This window comes from Balaenoptera acutorostrata, chromosome 2 (genome assembly GCF_949987535.1).
Source record: "Balaenoptera acutorostrata chromosome 2, mBalAcu1.1, whole genome shotgun sequence".
NCBI lineage: Eukaryota > Metazoa > Chordata > Mammalia > Artiodactyla > Balaenopteridae > Balaenoptera > Balaenoptera acutorostrata.
In genome coordinates this window covers 146,065,250-146,088,503 of record NC_080065.1, presented here as the reverse complement: position 1 = coordinate 146,088,503, position 23,254 = coordinate 146,065,250, and the positions used below count along the sequence as shown (strand labels likewise).

The 23,254-nt window shown below is 42.8% G+C and overlaps 1 protein-coding gene and 1 pseudogene across 1 annotated transcript in view; both read right to left on the bottom strand.

Moving 5' to 3' along the window:
- Positions 1-23,254, bottom strand: part of ADRA1B (adrenoceptor alpha 1B) — a 255,747-nt gene that overhangs the window by 211,357 nt on the left and 21,136 nt on the right. The window lies entirely within an intron of this gene.
- On the bottom strand, positions 12,279-13,044 carry LOC103010041 (39S ribosomal protein L30, mitochondrial-like; annotated as a pseudogene).

The window sequence follows — 23,254 nt, the reverse complement described above, 5'->3', positions numbered from 1 at the left end:
TTTTGGAGATTAATCCTTTGTCAGTTGCTTCGTTTGCAAATATTTTCTCCCATTCTGAGGGCTGTCTTTTCATCTTGTTTATGGCTTCCTTTTCTGTGCAAAAGCTTTTAAGTTTCATTAGGTCCCATTTGTTTATTTTTATTTTTATTTCTATTTCACTAGGAGGTGGGTCAAAAAGGATCTTGCTGTGATGTATGTCATAGAGTGTTCTGCCTATGTTTTCCTCTAAGAGTTTTATAGTGCCCAGTCTTACATTTAGGTCTTTAATCCATTTTGAGTTTATTTTTGTGTATGGTGTTAGGGGGTGTTCTAATTTCATTCTTTTACATGCAGCTGCCCACTTTTCCCAGCACCACTATTGAAAAGGCTGTCTTTTCTCCATTGCATATTCTTGCCTCCTTTATCAAAGATAAGGTGACCATATGTGCGTGGGTTTATCTCTGGGCTTTCTATCCTGTTCCATTGATCTATATTTCCTTTTTTTGTGCCAGTACCATATTGTCTTGATTACTGTAGCTTTGTAGGATAGTCAGAAGTCAGGCAGCCTGATTCCTCCAGATGTATTTTTCTTTCTCAAGATTGCTTGGGCTATTCGGGGTCTTTTGTGTTTCCATACAAATTGTGAAATTTTTGTTCTAGTTCTGTGAAAGATGCCATTGGTCGTTTGACAGGGATTGCATTGAATCTGTAGATTGCTTTGGGTAGTATAGTCATTTTCACAATGTTGATTCTTCCAATCCAAGAACATGGTGTATCTCTCCATCTGTTGGTATCATCTTTAATTTCTTACATCAGTGTCTTATAGTTTTCTGCATACAGGTCTTTTGTCTCCTTTCCTAGGTATTTTATTCTTTTTGTTGCAGTGGTAAATGGGAGTGTTTCCTTAATTTCTCTTTCAAATTTTTCATCATTAGTGTATAGGAATGCAAGAGATTTCTGTGCCTTAACTTTGTATCCTGCTACTTTACCAAATTCATTGATTAGCTCTAGTAGTTTTCTGGTAACATCTTTAGCATTCTCTGAGTATACTATTATGTCATCTGCAAACAGTGACAGTTTTACTTCTTCTTTTCCAATTTGGATTCCTTTTATTTCTTTTTCTTCTCTGATTGCCGTGGCTAGGACTTCCAAAACTATATTGAATAATAGTGGTGAGAGTGGACATCCTTGTCTTGTTCCTGATCTTAGAGGAAATGCTTTCAGTTTTTCACCATTGAGAATGATTTTTGCTGTGGGTTTGTCATATATGGCCTTTATTATGTTGAGGTAGGTCCCCTCCGTGCCCACTTTCTGGAGGGTTTTTATCATAAATGGGTGTTGAATATTGTCGAAAGCTTTTTCTGCATCTGTTGAGATGATCATATGGTTTTTATCCTTCATTTTGTTAATATGATGTATCAGATTGATTTATTTGTGTATATTGAAGAATCCTTGCATTCCAAGGATAAACCCCACTTGATCATGGTGTATAATCCTTTCAGTGTGCTGACACACTGCTATAGTTAAAATAGATAAACAACAAGGACCTACTGTGTAGCACAGGGAGTTCTGCTCAATACTCTGCAATAACCTAAATGGGAAAAGAATTTGAAAAAGAATAGATACATGTATATGTACAACTGAATCACTTTGCTGTACACCTGAAACTAACACAGCATTGTTAATCAGCTATACCCCAATATAAAATAAAAATTAAAAAAACACAATATATGTAACTGGCATAGCACCTGAATGTAGTAATTGCTCTAAAAACAGTAACTGTCATCATCATCATATCAATATTCTATCAGATGGCAAATATTCTTTCTTTTCCTTACTCTTCCCTATCTTAAATATCCCAATCTAGTTAGATACCAAAAATCACCATCTACAATAAAACACTACACACAGCACACTAGATTTTTGGGTCCTTCCATCCTTTTCTTCTTGGGTCAACTTTACGTAATATTATTATTCACATTTACCTCTTGGAAGCATTTGCAGCTATAGTTTGCTGGAAAGATGGTGTCTAACCACATATTCTTTACAAGTAGATTCACTACTAGTGTGAAATTGAAAGTTTTGGTGACATAGGGAATGATCATTGAATGAGTCAATTTCATGTTTCTTAACTGAACCCCGAGATTCTCAGGCCCTCATTCTACAAAAAGAGCAAGCAACCCCAGGTGTAATTTTACCCTCTGTATCTCCTTGAGAGGTCTGTTGGAAGTAGTTATAGCATGTAAAAGTTGAAAGGCACTTTGGAGGCAATCTTTTGACCGATACTTATTGATCACTTGCTCTGTGTTCAGTACTGTGCTAAATGGCATAAAAAGGCATAAAAAGGAAAATCTGTAAGGTACAATCCCTAACCTCAGCGAGCTCACAACCCAAGTAGGATATTAAAGGCTACTAAAATGCAAAATTTCCCCAAGGATTAATATCTTCAGCAGGGGACATTAATTGACTTGGCCTAGGGAAGAAAGGAGGGGAAGACCTAGTGGTGCTTGCATGAATTATCTCATTTAATTCTTCTAACATCCTATGACACAGGCACTTCATTATCCCCATTTAACAGATGAAGAAGACCCAGAGAGGTTATATAGTCTCTCCTACTAAGACAAAACAAAACAGTGAGCTGACTTTATGATTGTGCTGAAAGTCAGACAGAAATGATCCTTCTAGTTTAGGGGGAAAAAAAAGGAGGACAAGCCTTTCCACTTTGCCCATCTGTAAAATGGGTTAATAGCTACTAACAAGCAAGGAAAAAGGAGACAAAGTGAAATCCTCTATGGGAAATACGTATTTTTTTATGGTTAGGATACTATAAAAATGTTACAGTTCAATTCAGACCTCTAAGCTCTTTCCTCTTGTTGTGTCAACTTCCCTAAATCGAGTTGGCTTCTAAAAGACTGCTCTGAATGTACTAAAACATCATCTCACTTCACATAATAAAACACCATGCAGCCTACATGCAGATCATTTTTGCAATAATGTTATAGTGACAAAAATTGACAAGTTTCTTGTCAGAACATCTTGGTTATTAAAAATATATTAATAGCTCATTTTTCAAGATACTGTACTAATTCTGCTCATTTCCTATTGAAACTTATTGAATACTAAGAGCCTAATCAACCAGAAGTAGTGTTCAGTGGCCACAAAGAGTATGCTCCATTAAAGAAAAAAAAGAATTATGACCAAAAAGGTAATTATAATACATTTTATTTATCTGGCACTGAGCTCCTCTAATGGCTGAATGGCTTTATAATTCACATAGGAAAGGGTTGAAGACGTAATGTGTCCAAAAGTAAAATTAAAGACAGCGGCAGGCAATAAGGTTTAAGAGCTTTTCCGAACTCTTCAGAAAAGAGGGTCTGCTTAAAGTGCTTTTGCAATGGGTTTTCCTTTTTCCGTTTTCTTCCCCCACTATCTTAATATCTACATATCTGAATGATCAGAAACAACTACGAGCCACCTCGAAACCAGAAATTTCCCCTCTACTACATATTAGCAGTGTGACTTTGGACATTCTTAACACTTTATTTAGTCCCAAACGACTATCAGATTTTAGGTGTCATTCTCTGGGTATCAGTAAAATCATACTGAAATAATATGTCATACCTTGCAGTTGTGCTAAGACTTAAGATTAATGTATGTGGAATATAGGCACATTGTAGACACTCAATAAATGATGGTATTACTGTTCTTACTCCAAATAGATGAAACTTTTTAAGGGTGGGGATTATATTTTATTCAACTTTGTATCCACAGCACTAGCACCATGCTTGGCATACGGTAGATATTTAGGATATGTTTGTCACACTACACTGGAGTCCCAGATCTGAAGCAATGTCTGATCTTAAAATCCCTCTAAGCATCATAGCATCTTGTTCTCTCTGGGTGCCTAATAAATGTTTGCTTTTGACTACACAATAACAACTTAATGATTATTGATTAAATATTGAGCTTCATTTTTACCCTCAAGGATCTTAAAATTGATTTGGAAAAGCTAGGTTTATACATATGAAACGATGGGAGAACACAGCCTGTGATGGATTTTCATTTCTCTTCTCTGCCCAACCTCCATTTCTTCTTTTTCCTCTTTTTCTGGTAACACATCTTGGTTTTCCTTGCTGGACCTGACACTCCACACTCCATGCTATTAGGAGCTGTTCAGCATTCTCCAGAAAATATATACTATTAAAGAATCCAACACTATAGTCATTTCTGCCATGTGGAGCTACTCAGGTCATCATGTGACTCAGGCCAGACTAACTGGAGCATCACATTCCTGTGGCTACAGCAATTGACTCAGAGATGGGTAGAAAGTCATCAGAAGCTTGTCAGAAATGTACCCTCTGAACTGAATCTTACAGAAGTTACAGACTACTCTGATAAGCTCAAAGAATATATTATCAGCAGAACACCAGGAGACCACAGGCTGTAGGATGTTCAGAGACTTCAGCTGCTTGAGATGCTTCAGCTTCCCATGGAAGATGCTCTTGGGTTGGTGATGATGGAACTGGGCCCATCAGGCACAAGGTCCTGACAGTCTCAGGAAATTCCCAGTGAGGCATCACACTGTAAAACTGTAGCTTCGTGGTTGCAAAAACTGACTTTAGCAACTCCTGTCAATTTCTTAGTTCGCCATGAACACCAGTGTGCTGCACTGTGCACAAGTCATGTAATAATAGCCAAGTGTCCCCATGCTGGCGCCACAGTTCTCTAATGATGACAGTCATCTCCTGGGTCTAGGAGGAGGTGAGCACAGCAGGCCAACCACAAGCATGTGCCCAGTCAGACCCAATGATACTCCTACATGGGAATTCTGTGGAACTGCTGGGAAACAGGAAACCTGCTTCCTGCTGGTGTTATTAAGAGGACAAGATTCAACTTGGAGCTGCTGGCAGCTATCATGCCATCTTGAGGTGGAGATCTTGAGAAAGGAGCTCACCCAGAGGAAGAGGGAGTGGAGAAAATTGAGCTGAGTCCTGATGGTATCATTTGAGCCTCAGGATCCAGTCATGCCTGAAGTAAGTTTACCCCTGGACCTTTCAGTTTTGCAGCAAACAAATAGTCTCTTTTTGTTTTTGCTTAAGACAGTTTAAATTGTAAACCGTCATTTGCAAGCTACCACACAAACAAATGCGTGACTCAGATTACAAATGTGATTTCAGAGAACGAAGCAGAAATTATTCTTAGAATAACTAGGTTAACTTCTTGAAGCACATGGAATATAGACTGGTTCTTTGCAAACTAGAGAATATTTGCGTTAGTACAAAAGGGAGGATTTCTACACGCTGAAACAGATTTTTAAAAACAACATAAAAGAGGATAAACGAAGAAACGGAATGTGGAAACAGTCTGATGACAGAAAGAGCACCAGAGGGTCAAGGTTCTAGTCCCTACTCGGCTATCAACCAACCTGATGGCCTTAGAAAGACTGCTTTTCCTCTTCAGGACTCAGTCTCCCCTTATGTCAAGCACAGAATTGGACTCGTAGGTCTCTAAGATTCTCTCCAACTCTACCTTCTAAGGGCCTATGAAATCATAAAAGGCTGTTCACAGTCCTGTATATTTAAACATCTCCACAGTCACTTATCCGTTCTCGGAATATAGACTCTTCCTGGTCTTTTGTCTTTCCCTCCACCCCCCATTTCTTATCTACTAGACAAAGAGCAATCTCTTTCCTTCATGTTCTGAATGAAATGGAAATAGACAAGCTACATTCGCTGAAAAGCCATGACTTTTAAGCTTTGAAAGCACTTGATTGTGCCCAGAGAAAGCTCCTCTCTGAGTGAGGGTGATGAAAGCAATGGGAAGGGGCCGCCTGGTTAATTGCACCTCTGTGGAGATTAAAGCGTGAGGGAGGAATTTGGAGGAACTTTGCTCTTTCTGAGCTGTCTTCCTCTGCCCTCTTCCTTTTCTGTGGAAAAAGGCTTTGGCATCAAGGTCTAAATTAAGATCCAAGCTGTATTGTATGCAAAATAGATACTGAACTAGCTTATAACTGTGCAGCCTGTAGCATCTGCTAAAATAGAGTCATGTGTCCCCCAAAGAAACATTTTCATGTTCATAATCCAATGAAGATTGACACCAATTCTCACCAAAGCTTGCATTCTTGGTTGGAATGTGTTCTAGCTTAAAACCATTGCAGGTAGCACAGGGAGATCAGCTCAGTGCTTTGTGACCACCTGCAGGGGTGGGATAGGGAGGGTGGGAGGGAGACGCAAGAGGGAAGAGATATGGAGATATATGTATACGTATGGCTGATTCACTTTGTTATAAAGCAGAAAGTAACACACCATTGTAAATCAATTATCAATCAACTCCAATAAAGATGTTTTAAAAAAACAAACCATTGCAGGAAGATATGTAAAAATAATGAGAACTCTTGAGGCTGGATTTGAAAGGGGGGCTTACAAAGGCATATATCTTCAAATTCTAAGTGCCCAAGTCATTATCTAACACTATTATACAAATTTATTTGTTTACATACTGTCTGCCACCACCTTGAAGGCAGTGACTTCATCTTGTTTACCACTGACTACCAGAGCCTGGCACAGACTAATTGATCAATAAATGTTTACTGAATGAGTGAATGATCAAATTTTAAGTAGTAAAGGATTTAGCTCTTTTAATTAACCAGAAACATAACAGTTGTTATCAGAATTTGGTGAGAAAACCACAGATACCACACAGACCTGATATAATTCTAGCTTAAAGCAAAGACACCTGACATTGTATGTACCTTCACTGTAGATAAATGTGTAGTATTAATCTGGCTTTTGAAAAGAGTTCATGGTCCTGGGGTTCAGAGAACCCAGTCTGGGCATCTTTGATCTCTCTTAACCTCTTCATTTTACATTTAATGTATAGAAAAAGATTTGTGTTCTCAGCAGATGCTCGAGACTCCCATTTAAAGTAAACCCTGGCATTATTGGGACAATGCTTGGTCGGCTACACCTGCTTGGCCAGGGAGTCCCTGCAGTCAACGAACATTGGCCAACCTCACGGCTTTCAAGAAAGGGCCAGAACCGCTGCACCCAAGACATTTTGGGGTCCTGGGGGAAGGAGAGAGAAGAGACAGTTGGCCAGATGGAGTGGGATGAGGGTGAGGCTGAACTGTGACCTGTGACTCCTCCCGTGACCTCTCATGTTGTTTTTAAACTCACTACACCCATGGACTCCTAGCTGCACTTCCCTTTTTTTCTTTTTTGGATGCATGGGACCTGAGTTTCTCATCTGGGAATGTTGGTATGGGATGGACGGAGACAGGACTTGCAGATCCAAAGTCAAAAATGCCCATGATAAGGGATGCCCTTGAGGATTTGGAGAAATTGAGATCTGCCACAGGCAGTGGATGGGGAGATGTTTGAGTTGAGGTTATTTAGATGTCTGAGAGATGGTGGCTTCAGTGCCACTGGGGTTGCATGCAGTTGAGGAAGCCAAGGCAACAAGACATTGGTAAAAACAAACAAACATAACACAACAAAAAAGATTCTGGTTCTAGAGCCAAATGCCCTGTAATTGAGTTAGAATCCCAGCTGTCATAACTGTTCCAATGGGCCCTACTCAAGTCAAAAGCCCTTTGAGCCTCCATTTCCTTGGCCACTACCTTAGAAGGTTGCAGGAGACAAAGCTTATCAGCTCTTAGCATGGAGCTCAACAAGGAGTTCATATTATTTTGAGTTTAAGAGATCTGCCCAAAGCATCCAGACCAGAAACGAAAACAAGGACAAGAACCTGGCCCTCCTGTCACCTCGTTTGCTGCCCTTTTCCCAAACTCTGAGGATCCATCCCTATTTTCAAGGTAACAGCACAGATGGAAGCGCCAGCTTTATGTTTTTTAAAGGCCCAGCTGCTTACTTGATGGAAACATCCTGCCCAATGTGACTTCATAAAATTGAGAACAACATGACTACTTTAAATAATAGCAGTGAATTATGACTCCCTGTGTATTTATTAGGACAACACTATAAATGGGAAATTGTTGTGGTGTCCTTGGGGAGAGGAAAAATTTAATTCCATGGGAATCCCATTGTCTTCTCCTATTTGGGCTCTCTTTGCTGGGGAGAAGTCACATTTATCATCTGATGTCTAACATGACATTTATAGTCTTGTTGAAGTTGTTTGCAGTGTTGATGGGCTGCTGGCTAGAGATGTCTGAGCTTGGAGCTTCACTGAGGCAGTGAACCAAGGAGGAAGTCCGGCTGGACGTGGAACCCAGCCGTCTGTGTCCAAGAACCAACTCGATTTTTTATGCAGACATAGGAAGATAATTTCCCATCTCAGCACCTCAGTCAACGCAAGTGAAAGGTTTAAAGCTTTGGCTTAGACAAATTTTAAGGGTCTTGCCATCTGTAATATCACATTATTCTAATAATTGAAGCCAATTTCATTGCTGGTCGAAAGGGAAATCATTCCTTTGCTGACATTTGCTTTGCGTGCTCTTTGCATTGGGTCTCCATATGTCCACGTGCTGGCTGCACAGTAGACAGATTTCTGTTTTCAAAGTGAAATTCCAGGCAGCTGAGCTCTCTGTTAATTTCAAATTGTCAGCTTTGTCTAGCTACCCAGTATCCTTCTCTTCACCCTGTGCTCTGCCCTTGGCATCTGCCTGGGCCTGTCCAAGGGGATTCAGAATTATGTGGAATTCACGTTGTCTTCTTTGAAGATGACAGACTTCTTAGGGCTGCAATGAGGAAAATGTGGGACTTGGTGTATGAGAAATTGTGGCGGTTTTAGATGATGTCATCTTTCTCCAGAGAAAACTTTATTTTCTTCTGGCCAGCAGTGAGAGGAAGAACAGATCCTGCCTATCCAATCAGGAATGGAGATGGGTCTCAACTGAGAGTTAGTAGGGGTTAGTCTACTTCCAGTTTGTCAATCTGTCTTTACTCTTGGTCTTAACTGGAAGCCCGGAGTGTTTAGTAGGGCTCCTAACGTCTATGAACTTCACCTTTGTCTCTCCACCTCTGTGTGAGTTAGTTTTTTAGCTTCTGACCAGCTGCCTTCTGCTTGGTTTCTTGACCTTTCACTCCCACCCAGTTTAGGATGCAACAAATTCCTTAAGGTAAAAAGCAGAGCAGAATATCAGGCTCACTTCTCTTAGAGTCTCTGTCCCCTGGAATCTCGTGCCCTCAAGTCCTGGCTGCCGTAGTTGTTCTCTGATGCCATCAAACAGACTCTTTTTCTTTTGTCTTTGAATTTAATCTAGCTTTTATAGTTATTTTAATTAAGATTAATGGGAGGGTTGGTCTAAATCAAGGCACTCCATCATAACTGGAAGCAGAAATTACATAATGATTTAATTTTAACTATAACCTTCAAGGGGCAATTGTCTGCATGCTCTGGTTTGGAAGAACATCAGAGTCATACTGAACCCACTTTGAATGCCAATGCTGACTTTCATTCATTCATTCAAGAAATATTTATTGAGTGCCAACAATATTCCAGGTATTGCATATTAGGCACTAGGGAGACAATGGTGTACAAAACGCGAGGTCTCTGTTCTTATAAAGTCTTCTTGGGAAGTATATACGTTCAATAATACATAGATATAGATTACAGTAAGATCTTTGAAGAAAAAGAACATGATGCCTAGTCAGAGAAATAACAAGGTAGAAGTAATTTAGAGGGAGATGGCGCTCAGGGAAAGTCTTTGAGGAGTCATGCAGGTTGAGAGCTGAAGGCTACGTTGCAGTTAGCAGGATGGAAAGTGTGGGTGCTGGGCGGGTGGGGAGCATTTCAAGCATAAGGAGCAGCCCATGCAAAGACCATGAGATGGTCCAGTCTGATGAATGAGAATAACTAAAAGTAAGTGCATCTGGATGAAACACAGAGATCAAGGATGAGATGAGGTAGGACTGGGATAAGGACTAGGACTGCTGGCCTAGGAAAAAGTTCAGGTTGTACCCCAGGAGGACTGGGGAGCCACTGCAATATTTTTCAGTACGGAGTGATGAGGTATGATTTATTTGATGAAGATTGCCCTGGCTATTTTGAGGAAAATGGATTTGAATTGGGATAGGGCAAGAGTTAAGGAAACCTGATACAAAGTGGTTATGATGATCCTGCTGAGAGATGATGGTAGCTTGAAGGACAGAAATGTCAATGGAGATGGAAAGAGGTGATGAATCAGAAATATTAAGGAGGAAAAGCATCAGTAGGATTTGGTGATGGACCAGATTGGAGGGTAAGGGACGGTAAGGAATCAGTAATGACTCCCACGTTTCTGACTTGAACAACTAAGTGGTCATGTGTGGATCCACAGTCACTAATTTGCCATAGCTGCTATAACAATGTATCACAAACCAGTGGCTTAAACAACAGAACTTTATTATGTCACAGTTCTGGAGGCTAGAAGTCTGAGATCAAGGTGTTGGCAGAGTTGGTTCTTTCTGAGGATTGTGAGAAAATCTGTCCCATGCCTCTCCCCCAGCTTCTGGTGGTTTGCTGGCAGTCTTTGGCATTCCTTGGCTTGCAGATGCTTCACCCCACTCTCTGCCTTCATCTTTACGTGGTGCTTTCCCTCTGGGCATGACTCTATGTCCAAACTTCCCCTTTTTATAAGGATACCAGTCATATTGGATTAGGGCCCACTCTGATGACCTCATCTTACTTACCTGATTACATTCCCAATGATGCTTTCCAAATAAGGTCACATTCTGGGGTACTGGGAGTTAGGACTTCAACATGTGTATTTTGGGGGAAGATGCAATTTGACCCAAATAGTCCCATAGCATCTCTGGGCCTCAGTTTTTTCATCTGCAGACCGGGGACAAAAATACCTCACAGAGGTATTATGAGGAATAAACAAGAAGATATGTTTAACATGCTAAGAATAGTATTTGAAACATAACGGAATTGAGGAATTGTTAGTCCCTTTCTGCTCCGTTGCCTAACCCAGATAGAAAGGGGAACTTCAGATCAGAAGGGAGGAAAATCCATTAGGGAGGCCTCCTGGGGCAACTGGGGGTCTCAAAGTGCCCCCAAAATCATGCTCTGTTGGTGAATGCCTCCAAAACAGGGCAGGCTTGATTCCCTGGGACTAGGCCAGCCAAGAGTTGGAGGAATGATTGAGACTCAACTGCTCTGGTCAGGGAAAGAGCACTGGCCTGGGAGTTGGACGCCTGAGTTCTAATGACTGTGTGAGTAACCTTGGGCAGGCATCTGCCTCCTCTGGGCCTGAGATTTCTATTCAAATTATCAGGCACTATTTATTTGTTGGCTGAACACATGTTGAATGAGTAAGTCACAGAGTACTTGCTGTGTGGAAGGCCCTGTGATAGATGGTTTCTATCCATGCTCTAATTTAATGCTATCAAGAGCCCCATGAGATTTCATTGGTGGGGAGCCTTGGCCTTAGAGAGGTCCATCACTTGTCTAAGCTGACACCAGGTCTGTCCTCCCTTACCATCTGGGTTCTGAACTTCCCTGTTCCCAGGCTTTAGTAGTCCAACATTCCATACATTCCTGCCAACATTCTCATGCTTCTTCCTCTGCCTCTGATGCCCCATGGATGACGCTGGACCCTGGTACAGCACAGGCACGTGACACGAGGGAGACCCAGAATGCAGCTGTTGCATAGTTTCCCAGCCTTGCCCAGGGAAGCCCATTAAACATGAAAGGAGCAATTACAAGCTGCAATCAAAGGCACATGAATCAGAGATTCCTTCCCTTTAAATATTTTGACTCACTTGCCACTTATTTGAGTTCTAATCTACATTTTTGTCTCTGTCATTCTGAAACAGATTTCTAAAGGGATAGGAGAAGTGGGCACGGAGATGGAAGTTTCTCTTTCTGGACAGTTAGCTAGCATTGTTTACTGCAGGCTGATTTTTACCCTTAGGTAATTTTGGGCTTCCTTCTTCTTGTTGGCTCTAATAATATTAATTCTGATTTCTTCTGCCAATATTTGGGCTGTCCCTGTAATGATGAGGAATTGTGTGGTGATTCAGAGGCAGCAGCTGTGGCAGTGTCATTTGAATATTAGAACCTGAAATTTGCTCAGATGAGGTCCCTAGTATAGGATGTGACTTTGATGGGTATATGATCCTCATTGTGCTTTCTTTCATAATGGATGGAGGAAAGGTAAAAATGACAGTAAGAAAAGGACAACCACTTGGGTCTGACCTAGAGTACATCAAGAGCTCAGACCTGCAAAGGGAAGGTAAACCAATTGGGAACCTGCCTTTTTTTTTTTTTTTGTATTTAAAATATATTTTGATAGAAACACTTTCTCACCATCTTTAAATAAAGATGATTTGCATTTTTTAATCTGAAATGCTCTGGCATTAGGACTTAATTGCTCCCTGGTCCACAGGGTTTAGATGCCATGCACTACTAATTCTCCAGTGTTCATGAGGCAGGCGTTACACATGTCCTCCTCTGCTGGAAGTCCTTGTGGCAACTTCAGGGACTTGATTCTTTGTTTGTTTGTTTGTTTGTTTGTTTCTAACAGCTTTATTGAGGTATAATAGACATACAACAAAATGCACACATCTGAAAAGCATATGGTGCTAAGTTTGACATATGTATACACCCATGAATCCATCACCTCAACAGGGACTTGATTCTTAGCAAATGTTTAACCACTTTCTTTTTTGCCTTCACTGAAGGGATATTCTTGTGAACCTGAGGAGTAGGTGTTTTTTCTAATCCAAGCATCTTTATTGTAACCTTTTTCCCAAATGGATGTCTTTTCCTAGTTTTTATTCTGGTAACAATATGCAGTTGATGAAGGTGCTTTGGATCCCCACCATATTTTTCATGGTCTGCAGGTGAAGGCTGAAAAACTTTATCTGGAATTCTTGACCTGGTAAATTTGTGATGAATCAAATCTGTACAGATGAGAGGCTCTATACCTTTTGTCACTGTTTGTAGTCTGCCTGCTGGCCGCTGACCTACCGAGTGCAAAATCCCCGCAGTGAATATGGTGATTATTCTCTTTATAGGCCACTGAGGGAAAGCCAAGCAGAAGAAGGACCTTGCCTTTGTCATATTAACAATAGTAACCACCTTTTGAGAGTTTGCTAAGGTAGGTACTGTCATCACCCCCATTTTGTACTTTAAAAAAAATGAAGCTCACTGAGGATACATAATATGTCCCAACTCACTCCTTTGGAAAATGGCAGACTTGGGATCCAATCTCAAACTGTCTAAACGATAGCTCTTATACACTTGACCACTATACCTACAAACTCAGACTTGCAAAGTAAAGTCATCTAAGGTCCCAGGACTGCTGATGGGCATCTTGGGAAAACAGCCCTGCCCAAACCACAGCCATTCACAGGGCTTATGATGAACCATCACTGTACTTAATACACACTTAAATGCATTATTTCATTTAATTCTCACAATGTTCCTAATGAAGTAGGTACTATTATCATTCCCATTTTATAGGTGAAGAAACTTGGGTTCAGAAAAAAAGAAGTGACATCCTTGTGCCATGCCACTAGTAAATGGTACATCTGTATTTTATTTTACTTTCATTATTTTACTCTCAACATCAATGACTCGGAAACTTTTTACCAACCGGAGATTTAAATTGGGGGCATTTTTATGAATCTAAAAGCAATGTTCTTTTATAAGAAAGCATTTGCTGTCTTCTCCTCTGTAGGAATATATTCTGAGTGAGTCTTTCTTTAGCATCTTAAACCCACATGGCCCTAATAATCATCCATTTCCTGGGCAGCTACAGGGCTTTTTGCTAACTCTAATTCTCTTCCCTTCAGGGCTCAGATCACATCATTCTGTCCTCAGACCCTGTGAGGACTGGCAAATCCAGTGTGGCTCAAATGGAGCCCTTTGTAGTGTTCTCTGCTCACCTGAACCCCAGGCCTTTCCCTCTTTTGAACAACCCTCCCTCCACACCAAACTGCCATCTACCCCCTTCCACCTTCCCTGACTCTCACTTATGCCCTCCATCCCAAATGTCCTAGTCTCCATTCTTCCTCCTGTAAGTAGTTTTTAATGGTACACTGCAAAGAACCTCATGGTCCCTTAAAACCATAGTCAGATTATTGCATTCTTGCCTGGGGCGGGTCTCTTATTCCTTTCCAAAGGAGCTGAGAAATACAGAAAAGAAAAATGGCGAAACACGCTGTGTGTTTATGGATAAAAGGAGAAGTCAGCACAATCATTTCCTGATATATATGGTAAAACCTCGACTAAATGAAAACAGCAGAGTGTGGAATTCTGGGTAAAGGAATTTTCTGGCTATTTCAGGATTAATCCTCTACAGTCTACTTTCCTGCTTCTATCAGAGTAGCACGCCAGACAAAATGACCCTCTGTTGGCTGAGGACTTTACACAGTCCTGACATCGTTGTTCTGGGCAGCCATGGCTTCCACAGTTCCTCAGGCAGACCCAAGCCTGCAATTCCCCTCCCCTTGTGAGATGTGCTACATCTAAAGAACTTCGTCTTCTCTCTTCATTCCTGGCAACTGCAGATTTTCTTTCCTGATTTTCAGCCAATACATTTTGTGAAAAATTAAAAATAATATTTAGCTTGGTATTTCTAATGTTGAGGGGGCAGGACTTCTTGCCTGTGTTCACTCTGCCATCTTGACTGAAGTTGACCCCGTGTCTCCCAGTATCTAGTACTCAGCCATCAGGCCATTAACAATGGGGGAGAGCTCTCTTATTTGCCAAGATCTGTCTACTAGCCTATTTCACTGAGGTGAATCGGGAGGAGAAGGAAGGCACCTACTACTTACTTCTTATAATCCTTACAAAAATCCAGAAACACAGGCATTTATTATCTACAACTTTAAAGCCTGGGGAAACAGAGGTTCGAAGAGGTTAAGTTGTCCAAGGTCAGTGAGGAAGTGGCTAAGAGAGGATCTGAATTTAGGATTCTCTGCCTTCAGTGCAGTTGCTTTTCCCACTAGCCTCCACTGGCTGGGATACAGTCCAAATCTGGAAAACGAATTCCCCCCAATTTGTAGCAGTCCTTCTTCCCTTAGGCGGTGGCCTTGAGCAAGGGTGGGCTATTGGGTGCCTGGCAAAGGTACATTCTGGAGGCCTCATCCTCCTGTAAGCTCTAACTACACCAACACGGTCATGGAATGGCCTCATCGAGAGCATCCCTCCCTTTCCTGATCTCTTCCACCTGCCCTCCTCCCTCCCCAGCAAATAAACTTTCCTTTAGTAAGCTCAGCTGGGGAGCCATCTTCTTATAATCTCTGAGGTGAGTTCATTTCCCAAACCAGTGATGCCTGGCTATGCAGCTTGGCCAAATCTGGTAACATTTCTGAATTTCATTTACCTCCTTGTATATAGGGACTCATAATTCCTCACAATAATATACAGTGTCCCAAGAACATTACCATTCCTGTGGTTTTATTTTGTTTCCAGGAAGTTAAATTAAAAGTACTTTTTAAAAGCTCACAGTTATTGAGCACTGAAGTGCCAGGGGCCAAATCTGTTTATATTCATGTTCTCATTTATCCTCACAACTCTTCTATAGAGTATGCATTTCATTATTTCCATTTTGCGGACTAGGAAACTGAGATTAAGTAACTCATCCAAAGTCACATACCCAAGAAGTGAATGAGACTGTCTGAATTAACAGCTCAAATATGTGACTTCTATCTTCCGATCTTGATTAGATTATAAAGTGTTCTTTCCATTTTTCAGGTGTCAAGAGATATGTTTAAATTCACACATGAGCAGGATGAGGAGCAGATCTGGCCTGGGGCTTAGCTTTATGGATGGGGCTTTTGTGACACAATCACATGGTTTCATAAGGATGTGGAGACTCGGAAATGTGGTGACTCCATGAACCGAACTGTATTTGGATGCAGGCTCTAGGCACAGCCTCCTCCCTGCCAAGGTCTGGAGGCTGCCTGAGGTCTTTCCTCAAGCAGTTGGCCCTCCCTGTCCACTGCTCTCTAAGTGAGCTCGCTGGCTCTGTGCCCACGCCCAGGCCTGGGACTTAGAGCCTGGGCTGCCCTCACACCCCTGGGGGGCCTCCCACAGCCTCCCGAGCCTGGACTGTGGCCTGTGGCCCGAGGACCTGGCTCCCCCAGAAGGCATTGCTCCCTGCTGGCAAGGTGCCAACTGTGGGTGGGTTGGGCTAAGCCCAGGGCAAGGGAGGAACGAGTAGAGAGACAGCTTGATTCTGTGCCCTGACCTTGGCATAGAGAGATGCCTGGGGGAGTGTGAATCCCAGTGACCAGCCCCAGAAGCTTGCAGGAATTTTAAATTCCTGAGTTGGCCCTGAATAACCCCCTGCTGGATCTGCAGATGTCTCCATTGCCAAAAAGCCCAAGGATGACCCAAGTCCTCTCCCACGGAGACCTCCCATCCCTGAGCCCCCCTGGATGTATACACTGGGGCCCTCCACACAAGGACAGTGTGCCTCACTCACGGAGGTCAACTGAGGCTGGAAGGACAGCTGGGGTCAACAACACCCAACTCCCAAGTGTTGATGGTTTTGTTTTATGCTTCAACTCCCCCTCCTCCCCTCTTCCTCCAACTTCTTATCTCTTTTCTCTTCTCTCCGATCACAGAGCCAACATAGTCTGGGTTCAAACACCAGTTCCACTTATAATCAGTCATGTGTCTACTGGAAAACTACTTAACCTCTCCGTGGCTCAGCTTTTTTTACCTGTAGAATAAGGGTGATAAAATCTCTGCCATTTCTAAGAATTGGAAATAGAGCGTGCTAAATGCCAAATACTTGATAAATGGTAATATGATAATAACTTAGTATTACTATTATGCAGTGTGGTAAGGAAATTAGCTAAAGGGATTTCACTGTATCTCCAAGTATACCTACCAGGTATGTATAACATTACAGCTCAAGCCTTTTAGGAATAAGCCCTTAATCAAGGTTCAAAGGCTTTTAAGAATAAAAATATGGGCATTACAGCTATGGAAAACATTGCAGAGACTGCGTGAGGATCAATCGCACATGTCACCCTCTGTGTGTGCAGATTTTTCTGTTCCTTCGGGTCTCTCTAGGTCCTCAGATACAAGTTCTTTTATCTGTCACTGCACAACACACACACACTTACAGACCACTCCCACTTTGGGTCCTTCAATCTTGAAGAGAGCAGAAAGATGAATTACAAGTTCACTGCTCAAGAGAGAGCAAGAAATCTGCTGTGATGTTGGATGGGCTCAGCATCCCTGTCAGCAGAAGACCCTACGGCTGATGAAGCTGACCACAGGGACATGATGGAGGTGGGCTAGCTCCACAGAGGCAGTCCTTGGGAAAGAATGGTGTCAACAGTCTCTCGCAGGTATTTTACTGTCCCAGATTAGAGTCTACCCCACATCATGCCAAGCCCTCTCTTCTCCAACCAAATGGCTCTCTGTGTGTCTCACACTAGGAACAGATAACCAGATCTAAACTGGGAGATCAGAAGGCTAGCTCTCCAAACTGGGAGACTTTGCAGGGTCGGGGGAGGGTGCTAAAGCATCAAGTGCAGGAGGCAACAAACAGACTGCATGTTCTTAATGTTCAAGACTAATTATTCACTAGAGTAAAAAATGAGAGAGAGAGAGAGAGAGAAAGAAAACAAGCCCCTGATCTAAAATATCTAAAACTGAAATCCTTCCCCTGAAGAAGCACACATCTGGAATTCATTCCCTACTGCAACAAGCCATGGACTAGCTCTCCACCAGGACCCTGCCCAGCCACCGCACGACGGCGACTGAATGCAGGCTGTGCTGCATGGAGGGCTGATAGAATTTTTCACGGATAAATATTCCTGCCAAAGTTCGTTTTCAAGCCACGGTTCATAAATATACAGTATTCCAGCAAAAAAGTACAGAATGTCCTCCTGGGGTTGACAAGCAAATAGTTTCATAAATAACCCTCTTGACACGTGCAAGATGTTAACATTTTTGAGGTTTTGGGTAGGGGCAGATGCAGATTTAATTGCTCGATTCAGACTGGAGCCACTCTGGACTTGGATGTTACCTCTTGGGCGCCTATGGAAATGGTTTTCTTGGTCTGAGAGAGTTTATGTTGCTTGTCAGCACTGAGGACAAAGGCTTCTCAGAAAATTCTGGGCCAGTGTGCTGCACAGGTGAGTCTGACCAGATCTGTAAGCGAGGGGACCTGCACTGGGGTGTCAAATAAATTGCAATCCCTTATGTAGGAGGAGGGCTAGGCTGAGCCACAGTGTTGACTGTTGTAGAGGCACTGAGTGCCCAGCCCAGGCAATGTGTACATGAAAGAAGGAAAACGTTCCAAAGAAGCCTCATATATATATTTTTAAAATTATATTTGTTGCCTAAAGCATTTTTTGAAATTAATTAATTTATTTATTTTTGGCTGTGTTGGGTCTTCGTTTCTGTGCGAGGGCTTTCTCTAGTTGCGGCGAGTGGGGGCCACTCTTCATCGCGGTGCGCGGGCCTCTCACTATCGTGGCCTCTCTTGTTGCGGAGCACAGGCTCCAGACGCGCAGGCTCAGTAGCTGTGGCGCACGGGCCTAGTTGCTCCGCGGCATGTGGGATCTTCCCAGAACAGGGCTTGAACCCGTGTCCCCTGCATTGGCAGGCAGATTCTCAACCACTGCGCCACCAGGGAAGCCCAAGCCTCATATTTTGATAGTAATTTTATTTTGATAGTAATTTTATTTTCTTTTTTAACAGCAAATTTTGGGCAGATCCTGGAGTGGGCCAGATAAACACTGAGTCTAGGGGGATTTTAGTATCAGAAACACCACTGGATCTTAAATTAGTGCGTGGGACAGATTGAGGTTTGTCAAACACGCTTTTCATACTGACCCTAACACACTGCTAGATTTGCCACCTCTGAAGTCCACTGGGGTCCAGCCTATTCACATGCAGAGTGTTATCTGGACTTAATGAGGACATTACACTCCTGAGCATCTCAATGTCATTTATATGGTGCTTTAAAGTTTTCCAAGCCCTCTCACATCCACAATGGCAATTGAACCCCAGAGTAGCCCTGTGAGATAAACAGGGCAGGCACTACAATTCCCGTTTTACAGATGGAAATGCAGAAGCCAGGTGAAAGGAAGAAAATTGCCCAGGGATCCCAGATAGTAAATGGCAGAACAAGGATTCACATTTAGGCCCTTGGCCTCTTGAAGCTCTGTCAACAAACTGCTTGGTTTATCAGACATGCTAGGAAAGCAGAGAGCAGGGCCAGAAGGAAATGAGCACTAGGACAGCAAGATTTTGATGAGGGACAATGAGAGGAAGGCTCATGCCGGGGACTCTGTTCTAACGGGAAGCCCACAGTGTCCGACTTTCATTACACCTTAACCAGGAGTTGGGAAGATAACCAGTCACATCAGTAACCTCTCACTCCAACTCTGTGGCTGAAGCTGGTGACAGGCACAACATCGCCATGATGTTCTGGGGTGTGAGAAGGGCCTTTGCAGCTCTCAATTACAATATATCGACGGACTGCACGGCAACCTGATTCTGTAGGTAGTTCTGAATTTGCCGGTGAAGATAGGAGCTTCCTAAGTTTTTTAAAGCAGAGTAAGAAATCTCTCCTTCCTCTCACTTACTAGGCGTACTGTGTTTTTGTACATTGACTAAAAGGTCTAAATCAGTTTGCAATGAATGTTAAGATAAAGATAATAGTAGTAATCACTGTCATCTAACAGCTGAGCCAGGCTGCAGTGCCTCAGTTAAGCACTTGACATATGTACCCAATTTATTGAGTGGGCTGAACTCAAGGGAGGCACAACCAAGCAGTGGATGTCTTTTGCCTTCCAAATGCTGCACCCCCAACGCTCCGCAGACTCCCGCCCAGCCCCTTGATGACATCTTGGACAGTTCCATCTGCTGCTTTCTCATCAGTTTAAGTTAAGAAAACAAGTTCTGTTTTGTTTGTTCACACTCAATTCAGGTATTAAATGGTCCCCTTGAGGTGAGATCAGAACTTCAATATCCCATCTCACTCAGACTCCGCCTCCCCCGCAACCTCTCCAACTCTAACTACAGGGATCTGCAGTGGGGACTGTGGGGGGCTGTAATCTCTTTTATCACTTAACTTTCTTTCCTGTCCCTGTGACTGGCTGGCTTTTTCAGAGTCAGGGTAGAGGAGGGGATTAAGGGAAAAGGGACCCTCTTACAGGGCTGCTGGAATCAGTCATCAGTGCCCTCTTTGGCAGGTGCCTGCTTGGTGGCCTCATGAGCACACTTGTAGATTCTCAGAGGCTCTGGTTGTACACTCAGGCTGACCTCTCGTGACCTTCTTAGCTCCTGTCCTGGTTGTCTGTGCTAGAGCATCTTATTGCTGGGGGCCCATCATGAGGGCTCAGGCTCTGCTGGCTTCTGCAGCATCCCCTTGGCCCATGGGAAACTCATGCATTCTTGCCTTAGCAATGGGTAGGCTGTTGTCTACCAAGTCCTATCTCCTGGCCCCAGTGTGGTGTGTATCACCACCCTACCTCCTGTCTTTTGTAGACTAGCCTCTGTGGTCACGAATGTCACCAAAAGCATGCCATGCTATCCCAGGAGTCCTCCCACTGTTCTTGGCCCTAGCCCCAAAACAGCACTGGATCCTGTGGTCCTGCACCTTTGTGAAGATACGGCCAGGTGTTAAGTGCCTGCCTCAGCTTCTTCTAGGCATCCCCAATCTCTGTGAATGTTTCTCTTGGCTGCACTCCCACCTCCAACACATTTGGGTTTTGAAGGGACACTCCTGAGCTGGGGAGGGGACAGGCAACAAAATCCCTTTCTAGGCTCTTCCAACACCCTTTGAACCTCCAGTCTTCTTTACCATTGCTGGTTCATGGGGTTATTGTGCTGAATTGGTTCTGCTCTCCTATTTTTTAAATTACATCTGCCCCAGGGAACTAGCATCCCTGTTTAGCATATGGGAGTACTTACCGTTTATTGTACTCTGTGTGGGAGATATAACTGAATTTTAGAGACAACAGGAGGAATTTAAATCTAACATCCTATCTATATACCTAAACCTTACAAAAACACATGCCAGCTAGCTCTAATTATTCCTAGAGCTAGGAATACTGAACACGGGGACACTGAGGCTCGGAGAGTTCAGCGAGTTGCCAGACCACACACAGCAAGGCAGTGGACTGGGTCTCACTCTGGTCTGTCTGACCCCGAAGTCAGTGCTCTTAACATGGAACGTGAGGATGGTGAGGAAGTCATTAGCCAAAAAGTCTGCAGACACAGCTAAAGACAGAAGTGGGAAGGACAAATCTCAAACCTGTGTCCTGTTTATACTTGTTTTCTTTCAAATAATTGTCACGTGTTAGTCCAAACAACAGTATCCAAAAGCCTTGATTTTGGTTGTCTATAAGCCTTGATTTCGGTTGTCTATAAGCAATGGTGGGGCAGTTAATCTTGTGAAAACTCAATCACGCTGGCCTCAACTGATAAGCACAAATGGCTGTGACGAAGGTGAGGGAGCCAAGTGCAAATAACAATGCCATTAGAGTCGACAGCAGAAGTGTGATTAAAGAATGTGCTAACCAGAGTTCCCTGTGTGATGTAAGTCCTCTCACCGATCTCCTGCTTATAGTCAAATGAAAAATTATACTCAACCTGCGAACACGGATTTTCCCTTTCAAAATGCATTCACATCTGTGACCGCTTTTTTTTTTTCCATTGGCGTATAGTTGCTTTACAATGTTGTGTTAGTTTCTACTGTACAGCAAAGTGAATCAGCTATACGTATACATGTATCCCCCCTTTTTTGGATTTCTTTCCCATTTAGGTCACTGCAGAGCATTAAGTAGAGTTTCCTGTGATATACAGTAGGTTCTTATTAGTTATCTATTTTATACATAGTATCAAAAGTGTACATATATATCAATCCCCATCTCCCAATTCATCCCACCCCCTCCCTTCCCCCTTGGTATCCATACGTTTGTTCTCTACATCTGTGTCTCTATTTCTGCTTTGCAAATAAGATCATCTACACCAGCGGTCCCCAAACTTCTGGGCACCAGGGAACAATTTCATGGAAGACAATTTTTCCATGGATGGAGGGGTGGGAGGGAGATGGTGCAGATGGTAATGCGAGCGATAGGTGGGATGGTTCAGTCAGTAATGTGAGCCATGGGGAGTGCCAGATGAAGCTTCGCTTGCTCGCCCACCACTCACCTCCTGTTGTGCGGCCCGGGGGTTGGGGACCCCTGCTCTATACCATTTTTTTACATTCCACATATATGCGTTAGTATGCAATATCTGTTTTTCTCTTTCTGACTTACTTCACTCTGTATGACAGTCTCTTGGTCCATCTACGTCTCTACAAATGACCCAATTTCATTCCTTTTCATGGCTGAGTAATATTCCATTGTATATATGTACCATATCTTCTTTATCCATTCCTCTGTTGATGGGCATTTAGGTTGCTTCCATGTCCTGGCTATTGTAAATAGTGCTGTAATGAACATTGGGACCACTTTTAATGTGGCCCCTGCAATACGGCAGTTGGAGCCGGGATTGCGTTATTGTCTGGTTGTCACATAAGAAAGCTGAGACCTGTGAAGATGAAGGCATCACAAGTGCCCCCAGCAGGTGAATGGCAGGGTAAGGACTGGAGTCTTTTGCTCAAGTGACACTCTTCAACAGTATATTCAAAGAGACCTCAAGGAAAGCAACTGTCCTTGGCTGCCTATGAAGCTGAGTTCCTGCCAGCTGCTTCTGTGGGCACAGGGGAGAACGCTTTCCACCTGCCTGAGTCTTGCTTTTGTTCCATCTCGCTGTCTGAACCCTCACGGTATACATTCATTTCCATGCATTTTTTAATTTTTCAGGAGAAAACAGAAGACAAATCAAAGGGCTAAAAACATAGGGACAAACTTGATCCTGTCCTATGTGTCTTCAGGGGACCCACAGACCCTGCCTCCTGAATTCCCTTCCCCTCTGTCCAAGGGAAGCACCGGGATGAACAATAACTTCAGTAATAACTCCTGTTTGTTGAGCACTTACTTTGTGTTAGGTATGGTGCTCAGTGTCTTACAAGCACTTTTTCCTTCCCTTCAGGTCCATAGTGTCTGCTCTAAAATTTTGAGGCCAGGTGTGTTTCGGAAATCAGTTTTTTAGTTGTTAGAAAGCTAAATGGTACACCTGCTATATGTTATTCTAAGCCCAGCAGGGTCTGCAGCAGTGTTTAATTATCAAAACCATTCATATTTCTGTGATGAAACACAGAAATAGTCATAAGAGGCATAAAATAAAAGCTGTAGACAGCCTCATGTCAATATATGTCAGCTTTTCCTGCCAGGTCACAGTGTGCCAAACAGTGAAGAAACTTACAGTTTCAGAGCTCTTTGGACTGTGGAATCACAGATGACAC